The sequence below is a fragment of the Cupressus sempervirens genome, chromosome 6, assembly GCF_028749045.1.
Source record: "Cupressus sempervirens isolate cs-2001-9-10 chromosome 6, ASM2874904v1, whole genome shotgun sequence".
Lineage (NCBI taxonomy): Eukaryota > Viridiplantae > Streptophyta > Pinopsida > Cupressales > Cupressaceae > Cupressus > Cupressus sempervirens.
Genome location: NC_143123.1, coordinates 331,168,250 through 331,194,326, shown reverse-complemented (window position 1 = coordinate 331,194,326; position 26,077 = coordinate 331,168,250).

Genomic DNA, 26,077 nt, shown 5'->3' with positions numbered 1-26,077 from the left:
TCCTAAAAAAAATCACTAAAAATCATACAATGTCCTAAAAAAAGCACTAAAATCATAAAATGTCCTGAAAAAATTACTAAAAATTAGAAAATGTCCTAAATAAACCCCAAAAATCATAAAATGTCCTGAAGAAACCACTCACACAAAAAAATCAAATATCCTCAAAAGCCTTAAATATTACAAAACCTATCAAAAAATTTCAATAAACCTTTTACATATTCACTGTGGATAACAATCCCTTTTGTGTATGCACTTGCACTTTGCAAACTAAAACTCAAAGCACTACACTTTCATGACAATTACACCATCTGAACAATGTGAAGCAACAATCAATCCAACATATCACTACGAACCTCTCAATTGAATCCACAAATAGAGTTATCACATCATCAACATGTCAAACAATACCTACACACCTTCAAACATTAAAAAGAAAGTAATAATGGACAAGAATAGCTATTGGCTCATGTTGTTTAGTGAGTGATTTATTTTTGGCTTTATTTTTCTTTGATCATGTTCCTATGGCACTCGATGATATAAACTAATTTATGAGAGTGGTCAGGATGGTTCATGGTCATCTTTTTCTATTTCTATCTATTACAATGTACCTTTGAGAGTCTGGGACATGTACATATGCCTCAAGAAGGACAAGGTCATTCTCTATCTACATTGTGCTTGTTTATGCAAAAGGCTTGCATTTACACTTTGGCTCTTTTTGCCATGATGCACTGCATTCCATTTTCCATATCAAAATAAAGCTCCATTTGACATATAGTGAACTTTACAAAAGCAAAAGTCTTCTCATCGTACTAACAATTCTTCATCTCATCTCCTCTATCTTTTGTGTCTCCTTCATCTGCTACCTTGGTCTCATACTATGATACATAAAAAGCATTGTCATCCTGCATTCTTGCATGTGTCCAAAGCCCAAAAATGATCAAAAGCAATAAACATGGCATTTATATTATATTCACTTTTCATTTGCATCCATCTTACATTTCATTTGCATTCATTCCCTATCATTTTACATTTCATTTGCATTCATTTCATTTCATTTACATTTATTTCATATCATTCACATTGCATTAGGCCTTCATTCATGAGAAAAACATGTGACCAAAATAAAAGATGGCATTTCCTACACATAACATGTGATAAATCAACACATGATGTCATCATATATAAGTCCACACAAAAAAGCATAAATACATCCATATAAAACATCTAAAGCATATGCATAAGTCATTGCATATAGTCATCATAACATAAGTACATCTCATAAATGTCTCACAAAAAGTGTTAGAGTACATGACCATGGTTTACATCAATACTAACTGCCCATATGCGTGAACCATGAAAGAGCATAATGGAAACCAAAAAGCAACATAGAGAAGCCCCTCTATATGTGAGTCTGTTAGTGTCATCCCATGCTATCCCTAGCCTCACAGCCTCTATCCAAACTTGAGGATGATCCCTCTACTCTCTGTGGTAGCCTCATAGGCCCCACCACCCCTACACTACTCTATATCCTCTGTGTCCTATGGGAGTGAGATCTTAATGCACGAAAACTCTCTACTCTCTTCCCTAGTGGCACCACTCTCTCATACTGATCTCACCAGTATTGTGCCTCCATGTTTTCCCTTCTCACCATCATCACCAAATCTTGGAAGTTCACATCTCTGATGCTATTGATGAACCCTTGAGACTCCTATGCTGCTATCTCTACCTTGTGCACCATTGTATCTCTCTCAGCCCTCACCTGATCTTTCTCAGCCATCGCATGATCTCTCTCTATTGTAACTGCATCCCTCTCTCCCATCACAACATCCCTCTCTACCACAACCAAATCTAACTAAATTTGTAGCCCTCTGATCACCTCCATCAACTCTACCTAGCTAGGCCCTACCTCTACTAGGACAAATGCTCTCTTGGTGTCCCCCACTAGATCCTCCTCCACATCCATCACAACTACATCCCTATCATCCCAATAGTCCTCCTCATTCTCTCACTCATCACCACCTCCAACACCATCCCCACCCCCACTAACTCCACCCTCCTCATCATCTCCCTCATCCTCCTCCTCAACATCCTCATCATCACCCCCTGCATAACCCTCAACATCCTCATCTCCCTCCTCCTCCTCCTCTCCTCCCTCCTTATTGTCTCCTTCATCCTCCTCCTCAACATCATCCTCTACCCCATCACCCTCATCAAATCCCTCCTCATCCTCTCCCCCATCCTCCTCCTCCTTTTCATCCTCCTCATCTTGTGGCCTCCCTCAGAGTACTGGTACTATTGGATCTATCAAAGGTCTCAATCGATGTTTTGCAAACCACCTATCATATGTCACTATCATGCCTGCATCCACTATATCTTCTACTACGCCCCATAGTCTTGGTTGTAACTTTGCTAATTGTGCATATGCTACTTGTGTCCTGATGGGTGGTCCCCACTCTCAAACCTCTACTCTAGATCAGGCAAACAACACTAACCCTATAGGTACATCTTGTGTCTCCCCAAACTATCTCAGTACCTACACTAGTAGGTACATCTTTATAACTAGGTGACTAATCACTGTGTGCCCAATGAGATAGCGCTCATGTCTATAGTATGGTAAGTGAATTCCATCATCATCCCATCCATGGCACTCTCTGTATGGTCTCTAGATGAATTGTGTCATCGTGTCTATCCGATGGTGGAAGTATCTCGCATATCCCAAGGGTTCTTGGGCTAGTAAACCTCTATAGCTATAAGCATATGGCATATCATCCACCAACTCTTACTCTACCAGGGGTCTAAATATGACAATGTGCTCATAGGCCCAGATCTCTAGCAATGTCCTACTAGTGCTTAAGGATAGTCCCCCTTTGTATGCTACCTAATGCAGATAATAATATATCCCCAACATGCATGGGCCCCAAGCAAACATGGTACCCTCCATGATCATCTACTCAAGTACTCAACCCCATAGAACTGGGAATCCATGTCCCTATCTATCTAGTACCAGCAATCTACTGATCACCTAGCAAATCACAACCATTAGTCGCTCATGTTGTGCAACCAATAGGTCCCATCCGATCTCATAGTCTCAGATCCCTAGCTCTGCATCTCCGCATCCAAATAAGAAATCTAATTTTGATCATCCTAAAGTTGGGTCATATGTTGCTAACTCTCTATGGATAGGGATCCTAAGGATACACCATACATCCTCTAGTGTCACGGTCACCTCCCAAGTTGGTAGGTGGAATGAACTAGTCTCTGAGTGCCACCTCTCCATCAAAACTGTCAGCAAAGCCCTATTCCCCCTCACCTCTGGCATAAACATCACATGATATAATCCCAACCCATCTAATATCCCCCACTCACTAGGTGTCATCTAAAAATGTAGTGCAAGGCTCTATGACCTATGTCCCCATATCTGTAATAGGGGCATTTCCTCCTATATAATCATATAGCCTATGTCAACCTCTTATGGTTTTGCATCCAATTTACCCTACCTTTGACCCAAGTTTGACTTAGTTTTCCTCTAGTCTGACTAAGTTTTACTTTGTAAAGCATGTTTGACTACATTTCCTTATGTTTTAAAGTCTTTCTAGAGTTTTGAACATGTTTGCCTAGTTTTGGGTCATTTCGAGCTCATTTGCGTCATTTTGACCCTATCCCTACGGATCTATCAACCTTTTTCCTTCATCAGAGCTAAGTTTGACCAAGTTTAACTTTTCCTTGACTATCCTAACCTTAGTTAACCTATATTTTAAACTCTTCCTAGGGCTTTGAACATGTCCTTCAAATTTTGAGTCATTTTGAGTCTATTTGCACCCTTTTGGGCCCTTTACATGGCTCTCTATCAAAATCTACCCATGTTTGACCTACATCTACTGTAAGTTTGACCAAATTATAAGCATATTAATCACCTTTGACTGCATTTTATCATGTTTCTAACATCCCCCTAGGGTTATGCTAGCCTCTTCCTGCTTTTAGCTCGATCTAGGACCATTTGAACCCCAATTGGAGCCTTAGGGCATCCTAGGGTGCAGTTGGGGTTCCCAACTACTTCATGGATGCACTTGGTCATGCCAACTACATCCAGGATGCACTTGGGAATGCCAACTACACCTAGTATGCACTTGGCTGCATTTTGGGCACAGTCGGGGCATTTGGATGCCCTACCTGGCCTTAGGACCCCCATTTGACCTCGTTTGACCCCTGTTCCCCCCTCCCCCCCCCCCCGCCCCAACATATTCCTAAGTGCCTGAAAAGCAGAAAAAAGTAGTAAAAAGCATGAAAAAGTAGTAAAAAATCATGAAAAAGCATAAAAAGTACACATATGGCCTCAAGTAGTCACTAGAGGTCCAACAGCTGCCCACCATTGGAAGGTCCGCACCTGTTCACCATAGTGTTGCTCCCTAGGTAGTCGATCCATTCTCCTTGCTCCAAAGCTCTTTTCTTCAAAATGAGAGAGTGAAAATGACCTTCAAAACCCTCTCAAATCCATTTTATAACTTGTTGCTACCTAGATAGATGTGCATGAAGTCCTTTCTATGTTGGTCGCGATGCCCTTTTTCACTCCAAAGCCCATAACTTTCACGTTTTAACTCTGATTTTTTATCTATCAATTGTTATGACTTTTTTTTCTTATTGTCGGTGAAATTGACCTATAATATGTCTATGTTGGTCAATTTCTCAAGGGGGTATAAATATATACCACATTGTCGGGGCATGCTTTTATGGCTTTTTTGTTAGCATTCTTTGACACAATGCTCTAAATCACATTGTATCAAAGAGGGGCAAAATGAAGACACTCAAAAATGGTTTGCATCTATGGTTTCATCACTTCCTCATACTAATTTGTCCTATTTTCTGATTCTACTAACTTCAATCTTTTGTCCAAATTGATCATACTTTATCATTTGTATCCTTTTTCACATCAATTTCATGTCATTTCAAAATCATTTCATATCAACTCAAAATCACCCCAAATCAACTCAGAATCAATCAAAATTAGTCCTAATCAACCCAAAACATATCAAACATACCAAATCAATCATAATTTATCCAATCTTATTCATTTTTGTGGCTTTCAGCACCTTGGAAACCTATCAATCCTATCAATTTGACCTTAGTACTGTCATGGCTCTCAATGCTAGGTCAAACTATCATTCATGTCATCTAATCTTTGACATTGTTGAGGCTTTCAATGTTGGATCATGGCATTATCAACCATTTTTATAATATTGATAGTGTCAGTCAATGTTATTATGATCAAACCTTTTCAATCAATTTCGATCCTGTAGCATTTACAATGTTGGTTAAATGTTACATATCAATCAATTCATGGCATGTGTCCTTGGCATGTTATTCATTTCAATCAATCAATCTAACCATGTCTTTGGTATACTTTTCATCATCTTATTTGATATCCATTATCATCACATTCTCATCAAAGGATATTGTTTCATTTATTTAATCATTTTTGGCAAATCATTTACTAATTTCCTCTATAGGATTAAATAACCCATAATTTAATCCTATCTTTTTCACCAATTATTCTTCTTAATTAACATCCCCAATTAATTAATTTTATTAATTAATTGGCTCATCATTCACAAACCATGGAAATTCTTAATTTCCTAAGTCACATTCTCATCCATTAATTCCATTTTTACCAATTCTTATTTTATGGAATAAAAGGATTTTTAGTTCAAATATTCCATAAAATATTGACATCATCATGACACATGGGTGTGACACCTTGTGGATTCTCCTTTGACGCTAGGCTAAGATATGTCATAATCAAATATTCTTATTCTCTTACGCACATCTATATTTGGCTTATTTGTCATAGATTCTTGGCTTTAAGTGGGCTTGAGGTGTCTTACAACGCGTCATAGATTCTCTTCCACATTTAGCCAAGTTTGACTTCCATGCATCATTGAATCTTACAATTGGCATATTGTGTCATATTTGTCATGGATTTCAAAGGAATCTCTTCTCACATCACATATATAAGGGTGAAAAATCCAATGCTCTCATCCTCCATGCCACTTATAAAATGAGCATTCTTCCTCTCATTTCTAGTCCTAATTCTTGAGCATTTTTCAAGTCCTTGGTTTTTCTGGTATATTCACTCCATCTCTCACACTAAAATCACAACTTCAAGTATTCTCATAGCATTGTCACCATTATCATAGACTTTTCTTCAATTTTGTGTGCACTATATGCAACTTTGGAGCTACATCATTTGGAGAAGAAAGAAGGACATGGGAGCTACAAATGAAAGAGGGGGTTTCTATTGCTTTCTTTATTAGTTTGGTTTTCATGGTAGACTAGTGGGTGCTAATGTATGATTATATATTTTGTGATTTCTCATAGTATGTTATGCATTTAACCCATTTTCCAGGTCCTACACTCACATAGGTATCACAATTACGATGCCAATGTCAATATTATAATGGCATCGAGGACAATTGCAAAAAAAATATGAAAATCACCACAAATTACACCACCTTTGCAGATTGACTCCAAATTTTGTAGAGAGTTGAAGTACAAAAAAAAATTAGTTTTACATTTGGACCTTAGATAACTGATTCACCCCTCCACACACACACAATTATTCTAAACATTACAACAATTTAATGAATAATATATATTTACTATAGTTGAAATGCTTGGTTTTGAGAATGTGGTTGCAGATCTCTTTTTGTGTTGAGATGATTTATCTTTGCACCAATACCATTTGTTGGTGCTTCTCTACATAAGCATTGAATAACACACTATGTTTGTTTTATTACCACTATGTAGGCTTGCTAGCTATATGGTACATATTAGTTTCTATTGTACTTTTATATTCTAGAACACATGGAGATTTCTCACTTTGACAAATTTGAGATGTTCACCAATCACATATGAGAGTTATCTTATTTGGTGTTAGAAAATAATATATAATATGGCATATGTGATTTGTGAATTTTACAATATCATTTTTTAGAGCTACACATCCAAAGACAACTCAAATTCATCTAATAAGATATTGAGTATATTGTAGATTATCATGTTCCTTCCTTGAGATGATTAGAATCCACCTATCTATAGTTTTATGGATACATTGGTGATTACTATTGGCCTCTCACTCCATACTTGTGTCTCTAGTAATAAAGTTGTGTTATTTGCACTTTCAACTTTTCATACAATGTGTATCTCTTAAAACTTCAAAAGAATAGCGTTTCATTTTTTCATGTAACGTAATTCTATTTTATGATCATGAGAAATATGAGTAGTGCCATCATTATGAGTAATTCTCTTACCCAAGAGTGTCAGTGAGTATTCCAAAGTTCTATGAGAAGCTTCCAAATTTAGTGATATGAGATACATGGGTCAAACAAAGTGGCCCTATATTCCCTATCATGCTCGGGATATTCTTGGTCATCATTTCAAGTTCATTTCTTTAAAAGTGCCTTTTGCAAGGTCAAGAAATGAAATCAAGTTTTAGATGGTATCATTTTCATAATTCATTGAAGGGTATCAATATCTTTGGTCATTTTATGCATTTATTCTATATTTTAAAAAAAATTCAAATAAAAAGTTCCAACAAGGAAAACCTTTGGGCATTGTTGGCAAATTAATATCTAAAAATTGGTTTCTAGCATATATTAACTAAAAAATAAAAATTTAGTGGTTAAAATTGTTTTTAAAACACCATTAAGCAGTGAGTGATTGAAAATTGGCTTGCCATTGGTTACTTGTCATGATCGAAATTGAAAAAAATGAAAAATAAAAACAAGGGAAAAAATAAATGAAACAAATCAAATAATGCAATAATTGATGTTCTTTCTTTTCACTAATCATTATTTTTAAAACAACTTAATGGCTTATATGGTTCTTTCATTCTTGGCACCTCATTTTGCTCACTTTTGTAGCTTAACCCTAATTTAGTGTGCTTATCATAACTTTGATCACCTATAGTATGTGCTACATGTTTATATGAGGTGTTCTAGTGGAATATGCTACCTATCATTTGTTCTACAATGCTTCAATCAGTTAATGGTGCCTCCTAAAATTGCAATCTATGCCACATTTTTTTTGTTCCTTTCAATGGTTTCTCTCTAGTGCTTCAAATTCTATAGAAATATTTTGTGGTGTTGTAGTTCTTGGTATACTCTTTGGTTCCCTATTTCAAACTTGTTGGCTCTATCTTTAGGATTCCTTAGCTTCTCTAGATATGCAATTTGGTAGAACAATCAACTTTATTTTTTGTTATTTTATCTCTTAACTTTATTTATATTAATCATTATACAACACCCATCCTAGCCTCTCCTTGTTTCATGTGGATGGTTAACCTTTTAGTTGGAGGGAATTGTTCTATTAGAAAGTAAAGTCCACCAAGATAGCTGAGAGGGGGGATGAATCAATTATATAATTAGAAAAACCTTTATTAACCTTATTAAATATGAAACATGTAATCATTAAGTGCAACAACCATAAGAAGATAACCATATATAATAACACTAGATTTGTTTAACTAAGGAAACCCTTGATCAGAGGGAAAACCTTGATGGGGATGGTACCCACAAAATGATGTACTAATTATATATGTTCCTTATAAGAGGATGGACCCTATTAAGAGTCAATGAAATACATTCAATACATATCAGTCCCTATTAGGAGACTTTGAATCCCTGTGAGGGGATTCCAACCCTATTAAGACTTGTGCCAACCCTGTTAGGAGTTATGGAAGGAAGAAGGACCCATTGTCCAAAAAACTTCAGGGGAAAGGCCACTAAACTCATTGTCCAATTGGACTTAGTAATATCCTTTTTATAATAATACTAATAAACAACTATCTACCACAACCTCTTTAAAACATACAATCTCTTTATCTTCTCATCATGCTTTAACTACACCAAATAATTCTCTCATTAATAGATATTCAATATTAGGATCACTAGATCTCACACCTACATTCTCATACTCGCATTACACATATCTTACTTACAATTATAATTACATTATTTACATATTGCACAATTTACCACAAGGAAATAATCTTTCCTTTATACCAAGTCCTAAAACAAATTATTGATTCGGCCTTGAGGCTTTTGCAATTACAATTTCAATATAGGACTAATTTAAGATAATACATTACAACTTATATAACAATATTACAAATATTCATAATTACAACCAAACTGCTAGCTCTTAGACTTCATAACCCATCACATGATGCTTATCAAAATATGCATTTTTGACCACTGCATCTTCATTATGTCTTCTACCTTTATTATCCATGCTTAACTGGATACTATCTCTATTAGGATATATAATCAAAATATTAGAAAACTACTTCTTAGGAATTTTGTTTGAACCTTTTCTTTAATAAATCTCAAACAATTGTCAATTGTCTTCATAATTTTACATGTGCACTTAGCCACATTATTAGTAAACTCTTTAGAACATGTGCTCAATTTCACATAGCCTCATCTTCAATCCTTGAACTTTTCTATCTCAATCTATATTTACTACTCTTTCAATATCTACAAAATAACATGTATGTTGACATCAATGACTAATAAGGTCATGAATTCAACATATGATCATTGTATCATATCTCTAGCAATGCTAGGATACTCCCCCATAGGAAAATCATCTGCATTCATGCTATCAATCTCCCCCTTTTCATTGATGGCAACATAGATGAAAAACATCTAAGTTCCATGAATACAAAATACTCACTACTACAATTGCTCATTGTACTGTAATCATATTCTTTTCAAATCCTCTTCATCAATCAATTATGAATCTCACAATACTTCTCCCTCATTAATATTAATCAATGTACTAATCTCTCCCTTATAAGTATTTTTTCATGTACAATTATCCCCAAATGACATCAATGACAAAGGCACCATTATGTCAATTATGTTGCATAAGATCTTCAATAATCTCAAGTGTAGAAACACACTATTAAATACTAGTTTCCAAGAGTCCTTTATGACTCAACTCAAACATAAATACTCCCCCATAGAGTAAGCATCAATCATCCAATCCATATATAGAATAGTGATATGTGCCACCAGCTTGATGCAATCTCTGCATCAACTACTTAGAAGTAGATAGTGGCATAACCCCAAGCATACCTCTCAAGTACTCAAATGTATCCTTCAGAAAAAAAATTTGTAAATATGTCTCCTAATTTCTCCTTTGTACTAATATACTCCAATCTAATCTCTTTCTTTGCAACTTTTTCTCTAAAAACATAATATTTAATAGATATGTACTTTTTCTTCAAATACAAAAATAGATTCTTTGACATACTAACTATACTTGTGTTATCACAATGTATGATAATAGGCTTTTTAAACTCAATTACGATTATTCATTGTTACTACATACTCTACTTCTATTGTGCTTTGTGCAATATAGTCATGATTCTTGCATTTCCAAGACACCAACCTTCCTCCTAAGAAAAATGTTGCACCACTTGTACTATTTATGTCATCAATATTGCCTTCCCAATCTACATTAGTGTATGCACATAAGGTAAATTCATTTGATCTATTGTACTATAATCCAAAATTAGGTGTACCCTTCAAACATCTTAAAATCCTTTTTACCGTTGCATAATGTGATTTTTAAGGATCAACTTGAAATCTTCCAGCAATGCTAACTAAATTAGCTACATCAGCTCTTGTGTATGTTAAACATTAAAAACCTCCAATAATATACCTATATTTTCTTTTTGCAATAGAAGTTTCTCATCTTTATTACATAACTTTTAACCAGTTACCATATGTAACACCCCTCTAGGGAACCCAAAAGAAATTAATCTAAAGTTCACTAAGTTTGCCAAACATTTTTTTAAGATAAAACAACAAGAAATAACATAGTAGAAGAAATAACTCACATACATACAAATAATCCATAAATAGATTACATCTCTTAAGGGATTCATGATGTTGAATCACATGTATAAGTTTTATTAATATTAAATCTAATACATAACAAACCCACATCATAGAAAAATCACAAGTACAAATACAAAAATATATAATTACATAAGATGTCACTTGGCATAACTAGAATGCATAACCATCTATTGTACAAGTCACAAGGTGTGAAAATCTCAAAGAATATACATCATGAATAAATATATCATCTCATAAGATCTCCAATAATCAAATAGATTACAAAAAAATATAACCATACATAAGAAACACAAGATCAAAATGAAAGGAAACAACTACACAAGTACATCTAGCAATAGCATCCAGCTATTAGATCTCAATGGTTAAAGAAACACTAGCACCCAACCTTATGGAATCTAAATGGCCCACTCCCACCATGTTGAGGAGATAATCTCAAGTCCCATATGGATAACAATCCACAAGTCATAACCAAAATCTAGGTCAAGGAAATCCTGATAGCAATCTATCTCAAAGGTAACAAGACACAAGTAACATCTAAACCCAGAGGCAACAAAGACATGTAGGAAATCTACTATGTAAGTGGGCAAGTGTCATCACATGATCCAACTCTAAGGTTACCCTGGTAGCTTGTCTGGACTCTAGTCTCATAGTATCTCTATGTAGCATCAGTATCCTTTTGTATAAACAAGGCATGCTAATGAGAAAATGTCACAGCCAAGCATCCTCTTTACTCTCATCCTATGATGTACTAGCACTCGAGGCATGAGCGAGGAAAACATTGACTCTTATTAATTCATTTTAAACCCATTTAATGAAATGTTATCACTTATTAAAATTAATTACAATGGGTTACCCAAGCAACCTCTTTAGGGTTTTGGCCTCCATTGCAAGCCACTTCCCAATATACACATATATTACCTACCCTAAGTTCATGAAAAATACAACTCATAATCACAATTTTCACCTGAGTCCTTTATAAGCAACTAGAAAGTACCTAAAAAATAATCACAATAATCACCTTAGTCCTATGTAAGAAACTAGAAATCACTAAAGATACCAATTTAAAACTCAAGAGTTACAACAAGAAAGACACAATAACCACCTTAGTTCTATACAAGAAATTGGAAAGCGTCCAAAAAACTGATAGAAAACTCAAAGGTTACACCAGGAAAATCACACCATTCACCTCAGTTCTATACAAGTAACTAGAAATCACTAACAAGTAACTGATCAAAACATCATAGAAATATGTGACACATCACCATGGTTGGGTATAAAATATTGTAACCAAATATTAACCATAACATCGTCATAGAAAAAAAAAATCCCAAGCCTCTAGCAAACATCCTAACTAGTCAATGTACTAAGTCAAACCTGAACCCCAACATGAAATACAACATACATCACATCAAGTATATAACAAATGTAGTTTTCATAAATTCTTTGGTTTTGAAAACATAAGATTTCAATTTACAAACAGGGTTCCAATTTTCCATTTTTTTTGTGTCAAATTTGCTAAGGTTTTTGAGCTCACAAGAATATCCCAATTCCTTAGTTTTCACAAGTCATTGACCTATAAACTAAACATTTTCTAAAAAAATTGATCCTTATTAAAATAATCCATCCTCCCAATTGAATTTACAATTTCTAAATTAATTATAAATATAGATTTCTTAATTAACAAATTCCTAAACTAGCCTTTAAAAAAATTATTATTTAAAATTTACTAATAACTAGTTAATTACTAATTATTATTATTATTAAAATTATTAATAATTAACATTTACTAAATTATTAACATTAATAATTACTAGTATTAATAAATATAACTATTAATAAAATCCTAATTTATTAATATTTATTAATAAATACAAAATATTTTTAAAAAAAACTAAATTTAAAAATACTAACACTTACCCTTCTTTTTTAATTTTATAGCTTGTAGGTTGTACTACTATCTTGGTAGCTCTATTGACACAACAACATAGTACTGACTACAATAGTACCTGCTACTATGATAATAGAGTATGTCATGCAGTAGGCCTTTAAGGTTGTCAACAGCACTCTCGTAATCGCGCGGGAGATAAGGAGAAAAGGTGAGGGGGATGAGGGTAATGGCCCATTTCCCCATTTAAATTTTAAGTTTTTTATTTATTTACACAAATAAACAAAAAAAAAAGATCCCCCAAATTATTATTTTAATATTATTACCAGTGTAATAATTTATTGCTGTGGTAACTTATATATATGTATGTATGTATTTATGTATGTATGTATGTATGTATATATATATATATGTATATATATATATATATATATATGTATACATACATACATATATATATATATATATATATATATATATATATATATATATATATATATGTATGTATGTATGTATACATATATATATATATATATATATATATATATATATATGTATGTATGTATACATATATGTATATATATGTATAGATGTATGTATATATATATATATATATGTATATATGTATGTATATATATATATGTATATATGTATGTATATATGTATGTATATATGTATGTATATATGTATATATGTATATATGTATGTATATATGTATATATGTATATATGTATGTATATATGTATATATGTATGTATATATGTATATATGTATATATATGTATATATGTATATATATATATGTATATATGTATATATATGTGTATATATATATATATTTATTTATTTATTTATTTATTTATTTTTAAAAAACATTTCTAATTTTAGATTTGATTGAGCAAAGAATTTGAAATAGTGAAAAATTTAATAATTAAATCTGTTTTTTTCAAAATTTAATCCCAAATTCACAATTTTCTAAATCAATCCCATTTATGAATAACAAGATTTCTCAACAAGGGTTTCCAATCTTAAATTCATTCACAGATGTTTTTAAGAATGACAAATTTTAACACAAGGGTTTCAACCCAAATTACATTCAAAAAATAGATTCATATAAACATAGAGAATACAAAAAGATTTCAAAGAGGAATTCATAGCACAAAACTAAACAAGATCCTACCTCAATCTGATGCTAACTAGTCTGATACTTAGAGCTCACAAGAAGTTCCTATCTTCTTGAAAATCTTCTTTCTCAAAAAAAATTTCCTCCAAACCTGTGTGGAGAAATGAGCTCTAATTTCTTAATAAAGAGCCTTCTCCCTAATGATGGATCCTATAGTATGATCTAAAAAGTTGATGGTAAAAAATTATACACAATCTAATCCAGAAATTAAAACTCATAGCCTTCTCCCTTTAGGTTTTTGGTTTTGCAATCACACGAATCATTTTTATTTTATTATTTTATTTTAGTTTAATTTTATGTGCAAACTTTTTCGCATTTTAATTAAAATAAACTTTATTAAATTCATTTTCTCTCTCTCTCTTTTATTAAATCACAAGATGTTGGTAATATATTTATTAATTGAACTAATAATAATATTAGAGTTTACTATTAAAATGAAACTCCTAAATAAATTATTATTAAATTCAATAAATAGAATTCTACCAAAATTAGAACTTTAATTAAATCTTTTAAATTTAATTATTCTATATAATTAATTTATCAATTAATTAAATATAATTAAAAATTGATTTTCCGTCATAAGATTTTTGCTAAATTAAATCATTTAATATTCTCTTAACTTGATTTAATTATAACTAAAAATCATAAAAGACCCACAAATCTAAATAAGAAAACCTAACTGAAAGACAAACCACAGATTCAAACTCAAGGGTCAAAATCTCAAATTCATGTCACTTTGATGAATTTGGATGGGTGAATAACTCAAATTCTTGTCCTACTTTCTAGGACAATTGACCTAGGGTTAGTATTTGAACTAAAGAACTATCTCCCCTCTTTACCATTAAGATACTGTGATAGGGCACACTCATCTTGACAATTCAGGGAATTCAATGCCTACTACCTAAAATTTACATAAAAGCCAAGCAAGTACATATACATATAAATCTAAACTAAAGAGGCAATGGTGAGGAGTGGTGCATCATGTATATCTTGACTAGCAAGTGACTACGACTCCCTCCCTCAACCACATTAAAAATGTTAAACATAAAGTAAAATATACAAGTACACCATACACATGTAGGTATGTGGTAAGTAACCATAGAAACTACATATAAAACATCCATCTAACTATCATCATGAAATAGCTGAAATCACTATATGAAAATGTTGGAAATATAAGAGGAATAACTAAGAGTGGAGGGGTGAATCAATTGCCGCAAAAATAAATCTTAGATCCCTTAGATGTCAATACAAATCAAAACCAAACTCTATTGAAACTGAAAATACTACTATAACTCATTTAGCTTTGAATTACTCAGCAACTATTAAGAATTGTTGATACTTAGCAATCACTTAAATAAATTATTCTTAAGATGTTTTATTTGATTAACCTTAATTAACTTATTTGTAGAATCGTTAAAAAAATAGCATGAACACATATGACACCAAGATTTAATGTGGAAATCCAATTTAGGAAAAACTACCAATTGTAACTAGTTGTTGTTTTTCACTCTTCTAAAGTAAGCCCTATTAGGAGTCAACCCTATTTAAGGTTACAAAACACACTATTAGGTGTGACCCTATTAAAGTATTTAATCACCCTATTAGGATTGGCCTTGCTAGAGGTCTTTAGACACTTCAAACTAAAAATTTCACCTTGTTAGAGGATTTGAAAAATAGTTGTTAAGCTAGCTCTATTAACAGATTTGATACACTTCTACAATTATTAGAGAGTAATAATGATATGACCTAATTGCTGATACAATTGTATTGTTGATTTCATATCTATGTTCTGGCTTGAATACTTAATCCTCCTTGATCAGATAAAACTTTGTAGCTTGGTCAACATAAGATACTCTATTATACTCTTTGATTTATCTTTTCAATCTCATGCTTCTCTCCTTCAATCCCACAACTTGACCTTATACTTATATCTTTTTCCTTGTCAATTCAGCTTGAATACATTTACAAATATTCAATTTTCATCCCTTAAGTTAGCTAGACTTAACAAATAAATTCATCAAACTAAATATATTGATTCAAGAAAATCCTTCGTTAGTCAACCCTGCTTGGTCAATACTAACTCACGAAAAGACTTTCTTCAAACTTCCTTTGATAACCAAGTGAGCTCAGTTAACACTACATCCTAAACTAAATTCCTTTTGGTAGCTGAGTGAGCTCATTTAACACTAGTTCCATGCCAACTTCTTCTTAGTTATCCTAGTGAACTTGGTAGACATTGTCTTCGTACAAAATTTTTTTGGTAGCCAAGTAAGCTCGGTTAACACTCACTCTAAACTTGGTAAATGTTGAGATGTTCATTATATACTGCAACATCCTTTGACTCTTGAATGAGCTCAACATACACTAATTTCTTGGTATATACTTGACATTTGTGATGCATCAAAGACAATATACAATTGATCAATTATTTTCAACAATCTCCCTCTTTGGCATTGATGGCAACACAACATGTCATAATACAATGAAATTTTAGAGAAAAATAGAAGGATAATATCCTTAGTTTCATTCTAATTCTCATCCATGAGAATTCCCTCTATTAGTGTGAATTCCCTCTATCATCAACCTTTGATTGCAATGACTACACTAAAAAATTCTCCCTCTTTTATATCAACTCAAGTTCATTCTCCCTCTTTGATATCTCTGACATATATAAAGAATATCTCTTATATATGATAGAAAACTCTCCCTCTAAATTTCTATGATGTATATTTCTCTTATGTATGACAGAACTATCCCTCTTTGACATCTTATTCCAAAGATAGCATCCAGTGAACTTTCATGTACGTGATGTAGTGATTCATATGTAATCTACCCTTTGTAATACTGCATCAACTTGATTGATCTTAAACATGCTTGGCTAATGCATCACTAACATCTAATGAGTGAGCTTCAAATAGGGAAATGACCCCTAGCTTACATCTTAGATACAAGAATTCATCCTTAGGTAATGGCTTGGTGAATATATCTACAATCTATTCTTTTGTATTCATATATTCCAATCTTACCTCCTCATCTTGCACCAATTCTCTTAATAAATGTACTTAATTGCAATGTGCTTGGTTTTAGTGTGCATTATAGGATTCTTGGAAATGTTAATTGCACTTGTGTTATCACATAAAAAAACAATTAGATCCTTGATTTCTTCCTTCATACCTATCAAAAGTTGTTTAAACCAGACAATATTTGAACAATTAACTATTGTAGCAATATATTCTACTTTTCTTGTTGACTGAGAGGTACAATTATACATATTTTTTGTCCAAGATACTAGTCCCTTTCCAAGAAAGAATGATCCACCACTAGTGCTCTTTCTATCATCAATGCTTCCTACCCAATCAGCATTAGTGAATGCTTTCAATTCAAAGTTGTCTCCTTTCTTATACCATAAACCATAATCTTCAATAATCTTTAGATACCTCATGATTATTATTATTTCCATCATATGGTTTTCTTTTAGATTAGCAAAGAATCTGGCCACCATTCCAACTGCTAATGTTATATCAAGTCTTGTATGTACCACATACTAAAGTTTTTTAGTCATTGATCTATGTGTAGTCTAATGTACTTCTTTTGAATCATCATCTTTTGAAAGTTTATGTCCAATGGACATAGGTGTTCCAACTAGCCTAAAATCCTCCATTCCAAACTTCTTCTATATCTCCTTGATGTATTTAGATTGAGAAATATTTACCATCCTTCTTCTATTGTATTTGCAAGCCAACAAAGAATCTGATCTCTCCAAACATTGACATCTCAAATTCCTTACTTATTTGTTCAAAAAAAGATTTGCATAAGTCATCATTTCTAGTAAACAATGTATCATCCACAAAGATTTTTTCCAACATGATCTTCTTATCTAGTCCTTCTTTTATGTATAGGCTACTATTATCATTAGTTCTTTCAAAAAAAATATTTATGAGATAATTGTGTAATCTCTCATACCAAATTTTGGGGGCTTGTTTGAAACCATACAAAGCTTTGTGTAATCTAAAAATTGTGTAATCTACAAACTATATGCCTTTTGCTAGGATCAGTGAAAAGGTTTCTCAATGAAGACTTCATCTTCTGAGACTTCATTTAGGAATGTTGATTTCACATCCATCTGATATACTTTGTATCATTTGTGTGTTGCATATGCAATGAGTGTTCTAACACCTTATAGTCTAGCAACAAGAGAAAAAAAATCTCCATAGTCAATACCTTCCTCTTGAGCATAACCCTTGAAAACTACCCTTGCATTATTTCTTGAAACCTCTCCATTCTCATTCAACTTATTTCTGAATACCCATTTTCATTCTTATCCTGGGGTCTAGGAACAAGATTCTAAGTCTTATTTCATTCAATCTAATCAATTTCTTCATTCATTGCTTCAATCCAACTTTTATTTTCTAATGCATCTTTTATAGATCGAGGTTCAAATTCAGTAAGCACACATGTACCTTTTAATTTGTTCCTTGTCATTGTACTAATTAATTGATCTCCAATGATTTCCACAAGTCCATGACACCTTCTGACATATCAAGCAAGTTTGGGTTCCTTCTTTTTGAAATTACTAGATTAACCATGATCTTCTAAATCATGCTTAGGTCCCATTATCTATGATTGGGACCCATCAGACTATGACTCAATTTCTATTAGCTAAAACTTGGATCCTTCTGGTGACTCCTTCTAATGACGGGTTGCATTGTCTACAACTCAAGTTGAACTAGAGATTTTGGGGACTTGGGTGGTGAGGGTTTTTAATTTCCACTTGTTTGATCATTAGGGACTGTTAGAAAGGTTAATCTTTCCTTGGATATATATTTTAATTGGGATATTCCAAGGGTCCCTACATGTAGTTTGTCCACTTGTACACATGTGGAGGACATGTCATTGTTTGTCCTTTATTCCACATGTAAGGACAACTCTTTTTTATTTCTTTATTTAGTTTATCCTCCTTAAGAGGATTGTGACACTTTGCACACACCTATTATGAATGTTGCATTCATAGAAATGGGAGTTACAAATGCAACTCCTCTCTCATCTCTATATAAGAGATGCTCCTCTTTCTTTCTTCACAGCTACAACACCACTCTAAGCACTTGATGTTATTGTATTGAGCTACTTTTGCTCCAACACTCTCTCTCTCTCTCTTCTCTAGGCATTTGCCTTCATTCATAATAATCACAAGGGGTTTTCTTTGCTTTCCCCTTATAAATCCTTGTCTCCATTGTTGAACCATCTTGGTGTATGCTCTTGGAGTTTCTTATCTTATGGTAACATTGTTTCACATTTAACTTACTTGGATTGTTTCTCGTTCCTTGCTCAACTTTATCATTTCTTACATGGTATCAGAGCTTGGTTATCTAATCCTTGTTTTAAGTTTTGTGGTGAAGGTTGCCATTCATTGGAGCACACCTTATTTGGAGACGTTATTGAGAGAAAAAGTTTGTGTTGTGATTTTAGCTCTTTTTAACTAATCTTGTGCATGCAAGTTTCATATTTTTTTTACTAACCCTCTTTGGAAGGCTTGCCGCCAAAGGGTTTTCTTGTAAAGCTTCATATTTTTTTACTAACCCTCTTTGGAAGGCTTGCCGCCAAAGGGTTTTCTTGTAAAGCTTCATATTTTTTTTACTAACCCTCTTTGGAAGGCTTGCCGCCAAAGGGTTTTCTTAGTAAATTTCAATTTTTTTTTGTTTGTTTTGGACGGCATGCCGCCAAAACAAAAAAAAAAAATATTACATTAGTAAAGCTTTATAACTCTCTACTTTTTCTTACTTCATTTATAAAAAAATTTTACTCTTTAAAAAATATATATATATATATATTTCACTATATTGTGTTTTTATAAAAATAGTGCAAAGCTTCATTTTAAAAAATTTATTAAAAAAAAATTTTTGTTGGGCGGCCACGCCACCCCCGTGCCGCCGCGCGCAAATGCCGTCGTCTGTGGGAAGCTGAGATTTGGTCGCAGGGCACAAGATTTGCATTGAACAAAAGAAGTTCGCTATATCCCCAAACGCCCTCTTCCCTCATGCCCTCTACATCTCTGCCCCACCTCTGCAACTCTGCTCGCAATATAACCCCTGACCACCACTTTCGCCGCCCCCATAACTCCGTGCACAAACCTTTCCACGGCCCGCGTCTAGGCCACGCGGCAACTGCCGCCTGCGTGGGCAGAGCCCGCATCCTCATCCGCAAAGTTTTTTTAAATTTCTTTAACCACCGACCAGGGCCACTCCTTTGGCCACGCGGCAGCCACCGACGAGCTCCGCTCCCTCTTCTAAATTTTTTTAAAATTTTCCCCCTCTTTGCCCACCATTTTCAAATTTTGTTTTTATTTGTTTAACAAATCAATTTTTTAATTTTCTCTCACACAAATAGTTGAAATTAAAATAAAATATTCTTAATCTTATAAACAAAACCAATTTTTTCTCAATTAATAAAATTAAAATTTTTCTTTCATTTAACATCATTTTTTTTCACTTAATCTGATTTTCAAATTAAGGGAATTTTTTTTTCAAAAAAGCGAAGATTTTTTTTTTCCTTAATCATGTCAACATTAATTCCAGAAATCAAACTTAATTATTCTAATTATCATTCTTGGAAAACTCATATCTCATTTATTTTTCGTTTTAAACATCTCTTCGAAATAGCCACTGACCCTTCTCTTGAGCCCGGTTTAGCGGCTACTCAAGACGAGAAAGATACTTGGAAAGCTAAAAACGAAGAAGCTTTAGGGTTAATTGGTATTTCTATTATTCCAGATCTATATGTCTTAATTGCTCACTATTCTAAAGCTCATGATGCATGGTCCATCTTGAAAACCAAGTATGACAGTGGCGATGAATACCGCAAAATACAATTGCAAGATCAACTCGAAGATCTCAGGTATGCAGATTTTAGAGGTATGGATGAATTCCTCTTAAAATTAGATTCTCTTAAAAGTCAAATTATGGCTTTAGGTGTTCAATTAGAGGACATTCGTTTAATTCATCTTATTCTTAAAAAATGTCTTCCTAGACAGTTTCAACAATTTATAACTAATATTCATGCACAGCTTGCTATTCCTACTTTAACTTCTCAGTTAACTTATGTTATTTTTCAAACTTTATTAAGACAAGAAGAATCTAAGCTAATTCAGTTTGGTACTCTCAAATCAACTGAACATGCATTTGTGTCTAGAAATTCAACTAATAATTTTCGTTCCAATAATAATAATTATAAACAATCTAATTCTAATTCAAATAACACAAACAATAAATTTCATCCCAAATATAATAATAATACCAATCATCCTAATAATACTCGTAATACTAATAATCAAAGGAACCATTCCAATTCCAAACCTCATTGTTCTTATTGTGGCAAAGATGGTCACCTTGTCAATAACTGTTTTAAAAAGCACAATGATAAAAAACCTATGAATCATAGTAACAATCATCAAAACTCAAACCATAAAAAAGGTAATTCGACTAGTTCTAATCCTCGTCATGCTTTTACTTGTAGCTTTAATCTTTGTAGACCTTTAGAATGGATTGTTGATAGTGGTGCATCACAACATGTCACTTCTCATAAAGAAATTTTTGATTCTTTACAACTTGATATTGCTAACATTCCTATTCAGTTAGCTAATAATCAGACTTGTACAGTTGAAGGACTAGGTGATGTTACTATTCCTAATGGTAAATTGCATGATGTTTTATATGTACCTGACTTGAAAACTAATCTACTTTCTGTTTCACAGTTATGTCAGAACTATAAAGTAGAATTCTATAAAGATACATGTTATATCATAGATCCTCAAACTCTCAAAGTGATTGCTCATGCTAAAATGGATAATGACAATTTGTTTAAATTCCATGAATTTGCTAGTTCACGATATTCTTTACATACTTCTATTGATTTCAATATATGGCATGAAAGACTTGGTCATTTAAATTTTGATTATATTACTTTCATGCAAAAGCATAATATGGTTGATGGCTTGCCTCACATTATTCCTTCCAAGATTGCCTGTACAGGTTGTATGAGTGGTAAGATGCATAGGGAGCCCTTTCCAAGTGGAAAATCATGGCGAGCAACTCATAAGTTGCATCTTGTCCATAGTGATCTTTTGGGCCCCATGGAGAATACCTCCATCCAAGGTTCTTGGTATGCACTTACCTTTGTTGATGATTTTTCTAGACGAACTTGGATCTATTTTTTGCATAGCAAGGATCAAGTTCTTGATATATTTATTGAATTTCAGTTATATGTTGAAAGGCAATCTGGGTATAAACTTAAAATTCTTAGAATTGATAATGGGGAGGAATATGTGAATAATGCTTTTCATTCTTATTTGAAATCATGTGGAATTAAGCACGAGCTTACTATTCCTTATACACCACAACAAAATGGTGTAGTGGAAAGAAAGTATCGGACCATTTTTGAAATGGCTAGAAGCATGTTGCATGCTAAGAATTTGCATTATAAATTTTGGGCTGAAGCCATGTTTTGTGCAACTTATATTCTTAATCGAACTCCTACCAAAGCTCTCAAGGCTATCACTCCAGAAGAGGCTTGGTCTGGTAGGAAACCAAATTTACATCATTTACAGATATTTGGTTCTATTTCTTATGTTCATATGCCTAAACAGAAAAGGCATAAATTAGATGCTAAGTCATCTCCTTATATGTTTGTTGGCTATGATGAAAACACTAAGGGTTATCGTGTTTATGATTCCACTACTAACAAAGTTCAAGTTGCTAGAGATGTTTGCATTGCAAAAAATGGCATTCATGATTGCTCTACTACAACGGATGAAGAATTTAGTAGCACTAAAATTGTGCTGGTGGAGGACCAACCTCCTTCTCTTAACCCTACTCTTTCTCTTAATCAAGTACCACCGATTATTTCTGCTCCTACATCTCATGATACTCAAATAGATACTAATGATACTTTTCTTACTCATGATTCTTCCTCTAGTGATAATTCCATTACAACTAAACGTAAACCTAAATGGGCTCAAAACCTCATCAATGAAGCTGATGATTATATTTCTAAATCTGGTGGAATTAAACATAGAAGGATTAATTATTGTAATTATGCTTTGATGACTACTATTATGAATTCTAATGATCCTAAGTCTTTTGATCAAGCTAACTCTCAACCTCATTGGCAGAAAGCCATGCAAGAGGAATATGATTCGTTACTTGCTAATCACACTTGGGACTTAGTCACATTACCTCCTGGCAAAAATCTAGTTTCATGTAAATGGTTATATAAAACAAAATTGAATACTAATAATGAAATTAGTAAATTTAAAGCTAGACTAGTTGCTAGAGGTTTTTCCCAAATTGAAGGCTTAGACTATAATGAAACTTTTGCTCCTATTGCTAAAATGCCTACTATCAAATTAGTTCTTGCTTTAGCATCTAAACTGAATTGGCCCATTCATCAAATGGATGTTAAAAGTGCCTTCTTAAATGGTGAGTTACATGAAGAAATCTATATGGCTCAACCTCCTGGATTTGTTAAGAAAGGTAGTGAAAATCTAGTTTGCAAATTGAACAAATCTATTTATGGTCTTAAACAATCACCTAGAGAATGGTATTCTAAAATTAATTCCTTCTTCATTTCTCAAGGTTTTACTAGAAGCAAAAATGATCCTAATTTGTATATTAAACATACTAACGATTATATTATCATTGTTATTGTTTATGTAGATGATTTAATTCTCACTTCTAGTTCAGACATTTTGATTTCTGATATTAAATTCCAACTTAAACAAAAATTTCAAATGACAGACTTAGGTATCTTACATTACTTCTTAGGTATGCAAATTTTTCAAACTCCTAAAGGTATCTTTGTTTCTCAAAGCAAGTATGCTTATGATCTTTTAGAAAAATTTAAGATGAATGACTCTAACCATGTTTCAATTCCATGTGAATTAGGAACTAAATTAATGAATGATATGAATACTCCTTTTGTTGATGAAACTTTGTATAGATAGTTAGTAGGAAGTTTAAATTATTTAACTCTTACTAGACCTGATAATGCTTATAGTGTTGGTTTAGTTTCTCGATTTATGTCTAAACCTCAACAAACTCATTTTAAAGTTGCTAAACGCATCTTAAGGTACATTAAAGGAACTATTAATATAGGCTTATTTTATGATCCAAACTCTGAATTTATTTTACATGGCTATACTGATTCCGATCTAGGTGGAGATCCCAATGATGGGAAATCCACTTGTGGTTATTTTTTCTTTATTGGTTCAGGTCCAATTTCTTGGAAAAGCAAAAAAGAACACTCTATTTCCCTATGCTCAACTGAAGCTGAATACAAAGGTTGTACCAATGCAGCTAAGGAAGCTTTGTGGATTCGAAGACTTCTTGATGATTTGGGTCTACCTCAACAATTACCTACACCTATACATTGTGACAATCAAAGTGCTATTGCCTTGGCAAAGAATCCAGTGTATCATGCCCGCACCAAACATATTTCACTTCAACATCACTTCATTCGAGAACAAGTTGAAGACAATCAAATTATTCTTCTTTATTGTAAAGGAGAAGATCAAGTGGCTGATATTTTAACCAAACCACTTTCTAAAGAGAAATTTCAGTTCCATTGTAAAAATTTGGGTTTACAACCCATTCAAGTAAACTCCCCAAGTAAAGATTAAGGGGGGGTGTTAGAAAGGTTAATCTTTCCTTGGATATATATTTTAATTGGGATATTCCAAGGGTCCCTACATGTAGTTTGTCCACTTGTACACATGTGGAGGACATGTCATTGTTTGTCCTTTATTCCACATATAAGGACAACTCTTTTTTATTTCTTTATTTAGTTTATCTTCCTTAAGAGGATTGTGACACTTTGCACACACCTATTATGAATGTGGCATTCATAGAAATGGGAGTTACAAATGCAACTCCTCTCTCATATCTATATAAGAGATGCTCCTCTTTCTTTCTTCACAGCTACAAGACCACTCTAAGCACTTGATGTTATTGTATTGAGCTACTTTTGCTCCAACACTCTCTCTCTCTCTTCTCTAGGCATTTGCCTTCATTCATAATACTCACAAGGGGTTTTCTTTGCTTTCCCCTTATAAATCCTTGTCTTCATTGTTGAACCATCTTGGTGTATGCTCTTGGAGTTGCTTATCTTATGGTAACATTGTTTCACACTTAACCTACTTGGATTGTTTCTCGTTCCTTGCTCAACTTTATCATTTCTTACAGGGACAATATCAAGCTCATAGTTAACAAAGTATTTGTAGTCTTCAGGTTCCTTACTACTTTATTCTTCACTCTTTTCTATAAATTCATCAATCTTCACATGTGGACTTTCTATAACTTTGAGTAGATAGATTTAGACATCTATATGCTTTTCTCTTATTGGAATATCCTAGAAATATGCCTTTATCACTTTTCACATCAAATTTTCCCTTTCTAGACTCCTTCAAAATATAACATTTACTGCCAAATACTTTGAAGTATCACACATTAGATTTATAGCCATGTCATAATTCAAAAGGTGTTTGATTTGAATCATTCATCAACTGAACTCAATTGAAGGTATGAAATACAGTGTTGATTACTTCTAGTATTTAATAGCAATGTTCTTCTTTATCATCAAGGTCCTTGCACAATCTATGATTGATCTATTCCTTCTTTCAGCAATGCCATTCTGTTGAGGTGTACTAGGTGTAGACACTTGTCTTTTGATTCCTCTTTCATTGTAGAATTCATTAAATTCATTAGAAATGAATTTTCCTCCTCTATCTGATCTTAAACATTTTAGTTTTTTTCATGTTTCTTTCTCCACCTTTACCGTATACCATTTGAACTTTTGAAAATATTTTGATTTATCCTTTAGGTACATAACAATCATCATTCTAGAATAGTCATCAAAAAATAAAATAAAGTACATAACTCTTGTGTAGCTTTCTATGTCAATAGGTCCACAAAGGTTTGTATAGACCAGCTCTTGTACTTCTTCAAAATGATAGTTTTTTCCTTTTAAAACTTGTCTTTGCCATCTTACCAATTTGACAATTCTTGCACATGTCCATGTCAAGTTTCTTCAGACTTGG